We start from the raw sequence: 6,626 nt of genomic DNA, 5'->3' as shown, positions 1-6,626 counted from the left end.
AATCTTCATTCGGAACGCCCTTGTCAAGATCCTGCATGCAGACGGGTAAAGTGACAATACTCCGTACAGATAACTTTAGTTGGATTTATGTTTTTACAATGTTTTAAATAGTGGGCTATGACATTTAGCGGCGACCCTTAAAAACAGCTATAGCTGGGCTATAGCGGAGCCATAGCGATAAATTGTACATGAAATTATTTAGCGGCAACACCTCAAACAGCTGTAGCGGAACTATAGCGGGGCTATAGCCGGCTATTTAAAACTATGGTTTTTACTAAACTCTAGTGTTCTCTTTTGGTCATTGCGTTTCACCTAGCTACTCATTCTCCAATACACGTTCAATTACACATCAAGCTAGGCATTACTTGAGGTTCACACAGATTAGACATTTCTCTTTTGCACCTAAACACGCAATAATTAGATACTCTTTTTGGTAAATACTAGTAGTACAGTATTTCTTTTATATATGTACAGACACTTAACAACTCATGTCTCTCAGCTAGGCCATTTCCTCCAATTAAGAATCCAACACCTAATCCAAATCCACAGAGTTCACTCACATCCGCCCCGTGAAGACAGTAGAATAGAGCAATATCCCCTCACCTCATGGCGATGCGGCCCAAGTCCGAGATGTCCCCGCCGCCCTCCGACCAGAGGGGCGCTGTCATCGAGGAGCTGAGGAAGGGCGCTCAGCTGGCTGACCGCCTCCGGCAACAACTGGAGCTCATCCCGGAGCTCGGTCGCCGCAGCGCCGCGCTGGCCAGCGTGAGCAACATCTCCACGGCCCTAGTGTCGTCCGCCTCTATGCTGGAGTCCAACAGAGAGCAGTACGGCTGCTCCTCCCCCGACCCCGGGGCGGCAGCCTATGCTGCCGGCGCCTCCGGTAATGGCGGTGGCATTGGGGCGCGAAATGGAGCCATTGCCCGCACCAGGAAGGCAAAGCACCGGCGAGGCCCCCATGGCGAGGAGCTTCCAATGTGAGTGACTTTGTGTTTGCTTCAAGGAATACTACTGTAGCATAGGCGTATCTGTGGGGATCTGTGCTAGGGAGGAATCGTTACTGGCAGATCCATGTTACTACACACTTGTGTTTGGGATTCAATGAGGATCTAACCCCAATACCCGATTACCCCATGCCTGCAGTGTTGCTAGTCCGGTTGTTCTTTTTTTTGCTGGTCCGGTTGTTCTTTAACTTCCTGCTCCATATCATCTTTAACCCTGTGCAAAAAACGGAAACCATGCATGGATTGGTTTGGCAACCCTGGTATTCTATATCTAACGTTCAAAGCGATATGAAGGAAAGAGATGCTAATACAAGGAATTGAAGGCAAGAAATGTTAATTTGTCGGTAGATCTTGCGTTATTCCGGTTCATCCTTTGAGGCATCGAGCTGTAGCATATGTTTGTTTCTTTGCATGCCGTGATTATATTTCATGGTTAGCTTAGCTAGGGACGTGTGTAGTAAAGTTAAGTTCAATTAATTTTATTTCTTCAGCAAAGGGAGGATACTAACTGAGACACCAGAAAATGATGGGTTCCACTGGAGGAAATATGGCGAGAAGAAGATCCTGAATGCTGTTTTCCCAAGGTATGATTCTTTAATTTGACGGAGTTTCACTTTCATCCCTTAAGGCTCAAGAAGCTCTCTCTAAGTATCCATTAATTTGGCATTAACTTATGGATATCAAATACTTGCATTTTCTCCTATGGATTAAACAGAAAAAAATCAAACAGATTTTCGAAGAAAAGAATGTAAACAGTACCTTTGTCGTTAGCAGTAGATACACCTTTTCCTATTGGTCTCGTTGTAGCTTCTCACCACCTTTCCACCTATTACATAGCAGACTCTGAACTAATTTGGGGTTGCATGCATCGTTGAATCTAGAGTCCAGGGGAGTTTTATCTTTCATTATCTAAAAAGGCATTACACAAAGCAAGAATCATAGTACTTCAATTGTGCATTATATTTAACTATGGTTATTAGAATGAAAACACCAAAGTACTTTGATGCTAAATTAAGCATTATGTGGCTTGGCATGGATACTCACCTCACATTAATGAGTTGCTCCAAAATAGTATGGTTGGTATGGGGCACATTTGCGGCATATCACATATATGGACCTTCCATATATCTACATTGTCCTTGGTCGTAAGAAAGCCGAGAAGACACATCTTGTGGAGACTGGAGAGTATCTTAGGCTTCCAATATTCTTTTTCAATCAAAGTTGAAGTACGTAAACAGATTAGTATGTGTATGTGATAGCACTATATTTGAGGTTGCACTCTTAATGGAAAATTTATATTATGTATATATTCATTTCTTTGCATGTGTGTGGAACATAAAACCATTCTCCTGGTTGTACACAAGTCAATCATGCACATGTTTACGCTTGTTTATCTGCATATATTTGGATGGCGTAAAAAGGTAAGCCTGAATATGAATATCAATCATTGAGTTTTATGATGAAGATTGCTTATGGAATAAACCACTTCGCTCATGATCATACAAACTCCAGGGGACTAGTATATGACAATGGAGGTGATCTACTCAGAAGTATATATGATATTTTTATTTTGTGGGAAAACATGAAATTTTACCAGAATTAATTTTTATTTGTTACTCACTTAGGTTGACGTTAGCATTGTGTCATATCAACAAGGTAAAGATCTTGCATATTTCTAAACTTAAAAGTGTGTGCTCTTTGCGATCCGTGTGATATATATACAGGAAACTTTGTGGAATTTAACACAACTTATTATGTGTTTTCTCAAAAAACGTAATCCATTTTGTTCTAGCAAAAACAAAGAACATAAAAAAGTGTTATATGTGACCATACACTTGGTTAATTGTTTGCAGGTCATACTACAGATGCGGATACAGCGACGAGCACAGGTGCCCGGCAAAGAAACTTGTGCAGCAGCAAAACAACAACGACCCTCCTGTGTTCATGGTCACCCTGATCAACGACCACACATGCAGCAGTCTGTTCCCTGCTAATGATCAACCACCCAGCAGCTCAAACAGTGCTACTGCTAACTCACAAGTGCTGGACTTCACCAAAGCATCGCTCTCTTCAGCTGTTGGTCTCTCGAGGTTGAAGAAAGAGGAAGACGCAGGCATGTCGGTGACCGTGCCTAGCTACACGTATGAGGAGTTGGCTTCTTATTCCTCACTGCCGTTGCTCTCGCCGAAGGAGTGGGAGATGGAGATGGAGATCAAGTCACTTTTTCGTCATCACTCGGGAGGTGGTACTTAGCTAGCTAGTTATTCTGTGAAACTTGTTTTTCGCTAGCAAGGTCACTTTGTTGCGTCCAAATAACTACCTAAACCTGAATAATTGCATGGATTTATGTACACGCTCTAGTGTGGTAGTGCTAGCAGTATGACAGCACAAGTACAAGAAATGTCTTTCTGAGATGTATAACTGACTTGCGCTTAATAACCTTTGGAGTGGAACAGGCCTGCGGCCATATGGTTAGTTGCCTATCTTCTCACGCTAAATGTAATTATAATTAATTAGCTTTTCATGTTGTGTCCGTCCGGTCTTCTATGTGGAATATTACTCCATCCGTTTCAAAATATAGTGTTTCCTCTATTCCCGTGCTTTAACTTTGACCATAAATTTGACCAATAAGACTGACTGCGGCGGGAACAAAAGTTATACTAGTGAATTCGCATTCAAAAGAAGTTTTCAATTATATAATTTTTTCTCTCGCCACAGTCGGTCTCGTTGGTTAAATTTATGGTCAAAGTTAAACCTCGAGAAGCGTGGGCACACTATATTTTGGAATGGAGGGAGTAGCTAGAAGCTGCCCCTTTATTCCGAAGGAACACAAATGTATGAGAAGTGTACTAAGAGGAACGCTAGCAGAGCCGCCATACCGGCGCAGTCAGCATACTGACGGCCATCATAGCAATTTTGGCCGCCTCCCCTCCCTCACAGTACCGCCGCCTTTGACCGATTTTGGCCGTCCCCAGCCTCTGCTGATGGCGACATGGATGGCGTGTCGACCAACTCATCTGATTTTGTTGGTTTGGAGTCAGATCCCGCGACTTGTGTGCCTCCTATGCCTCCGCCGGCCGGCCGCCACCGCCTAGGCCAGCACATCACTGAAAGTGAATCTAATCCCCTTTGTGGGTTTTGGTAATCAATATCAACATATCTAAATGAACTAACGTTTTATCAGGCTTATCTCAAGGAAGTTCCTAGTGGGTGAAACAAAGGAAATGAAAGGTGACCCCCCCCCTCCCACACACACACACAAATTACCATGAAGACAAGTGTTGGCCAAATCTAGATTCTCCATTTTCATTTTAGTGATCCAAGATAACATTGGGTTCATAGACATATCAATACTATCAAAAGGGGATGCGAAAGTTATGATGAGTTTTCTTCTCTATGTTTTTGAAGACCGGACTCTAAATTTCCTGAAAAGCCTTTAACTTCTCAACTTTTTTTCGAAAAGGGGGTTTACCCCAGCCTCTGCATCAGAAAGATGCATATGGCTCAACTATATCTACTATATCAACCTAACTTTCATACATTCTGAGCTGCCATGCTCTTCTAGTTAGAACCGCTAGTAGTTCATCCAGATATAGAAGTTGCAAACCCTAGCATTTTGGAGCTACTAACCATTCCACTCGAAACAACCAACACATTGGAAAACCTTCTGTTATTCGCTTAGAATTTCCTAACACCCCTCGCTCGAAATTTCGGAAGAGGCTACGGAGAGTGTGCCACTGCCAAGGTATTTGCCTCGAAGTCCAATTAGATTGACCGAGCTATCTGAAAGTTACCAGTTTTTGTGCATGTCAGAGTCTCCAAGGTAAGATCCCCACCTAACCCACATGTTCAGTCAAAGCAAACTCCACTCATATCCTATGTTGTGATAGAGAATTCCACTCGTTGTCCTGATTTCAAAGCGCTTTCTACTCCAACCATCAAGCCACCTCTTTGAGATCTAATCTTCCTCTTTGCTTTCCACTGCTACTTCTCTAATCCAAAGGCCAAATCTTGAGAGATCTTTGGCTCATCGAAGAAGATGACAGCTCGGGGAAGCAACATTAAGGCGATGAGGATATTGTGCTTATCATGCATGGGAAGATATCTCTCTCAACGTGGTCGCCGGGAAAGATCTATCGATCGCAAAACATTGGAAGCGCATCAAGAATAGATCTTCCCCTCAAACCTCTCACAAACCGATGAGGTAAGACTCAAGAGATTGGTAACCGTTGGTCGGTTTGCTTGGAGAAAGTGAAGCACACTCCTCCTACCGGTTGAATCATTGACCAATAAGCAACCTTGTTGTTATTTGCTGCCACATTTTCATTACTTTGAGCATTCTCATCAATTTGAGCATTCGTTTGTTTTTGTATAACATACCCCAAGAGAGGTCCAGACAAATGTCCAAGTCAAAAGGAAAATCGTTTGGCCTGCACATTGTTGGAATTTATCGGAAGGCCACAAGAAGTGGAAGTCGAAAAATGAAGACGATAGCCTAGAAATTGGGAAATGCAGAAATTCCTCTCTGGATATGGACGATGATGAAGATGGCGATGGTCCTAGAGTGGAATCGTAAAGGATGCCCAAAACTCCCACTCCGGCGTCTAGAGTGGTCGGCCCGATGGGAGGAAGAGAGGAAAGGAGGAGCTCAAGAGAGAAGGATAGGTGGTGGCAATGAAGAAACATATCGACGAGTGATGCGAACAAGAAACAACTTAGCCAAAAAGAGAAAGCAAGAAAAACTAGAGACATAGAAAAAGAAGAACAAAGAGAAGAAGGCGAGATGGGATGCTATGCAAGAGATAATATGGCGTCCGAAAGAGATCAAGGCGCATATACTTGAAATTCATATGGACATGGAGGCGTGTAAGCTCAAAGTTCAGGAGGATCAGATGACAATTGAATGAATGGCCGAGCAGAATCAATTCATCATGTTGGATCTGAGTCAAATGGATGTGGTGGCGTGCAAATTTTGGGAGAAGGCATGATTGGTGATCACATGTTTCAGGTGTTGGGGAACGTAGTAATTTCAAAAAAAATCCTACGCATACGCAGGATCATGGTGATGCATAGCAATGAGAGGGGAGAGTGTTGTCCACGTACCCTCGTAGACCGAAAGCGGAAGCATTTGCACAACGCGGTTGATGTAGTCGTACGTCTTCATGATCCGACCGATCAAGTACCGAACGTACGGCACCTCCGAGTTCAGCACACGTTCAGCCCGATGACGTCCCTCGAACTCCGATCCAGCCGAGTGTTGAGGGAGAGTTTCGTCAGCACAACGGCGTGGTGACGATGTTGATGTTCTACCGACGCAGGGCTTCGCCTAAGCACCGCTACAGTATTATCGAGGTGGACTATGGTGGAGGGGGCACCGCACACGGCTAAAAGATCAACCTGATCAATTGTTGTGTCCATGGGGTGCCCCCTGCCCCCGTATATAAAGGAGCAAGGGGGGTGCGGCCGGCCAGGGAGAGGGCGTGCCAGGAGGAGTCCTACTCCCACCGGGAGTAGGACTCCCCCTTTCCTAGTTGGAATAGGATTCGAGGGAAGGAAAGAGAGAGGGGAAGAAGGAAAGAGGGGGCCGACCCCCCTTGCCCTAAACCAATTCGGTTTGGGCCT

General features: G+C 44.2%; 1 pseudogene; it reads left to right on the top strand.

Annotated features, from left to right (window-relative positions):
* The first annotated feature begins 596 nt into the window (after nt 1-596).
* Nucleotides 597-3,328, top strand: LOC125555817 (annotated as a pseudogene).
* The last annotated feature ends 3,298 nt before the right edge of the window (nt 3,329-6,626 follow it).

This window comes from Triticum urartu, chromosome 5, assembly GCF_003073215.2.
Source record: "Triticum urartu cultivar G1812 chromosome 5, Tu2.1, whole genome shotgun sequence".
NCBI classification, from domain to species: domain Eukaryota; kingdom Viridiplantae; phylum Streptophyta; class Magnoliopsida; order Poales; family Poaceae; genus Triticum; species Triticum urartu.
This window is presented reverse-complemented; position numbering and strand designations above follow the sequence as displayed.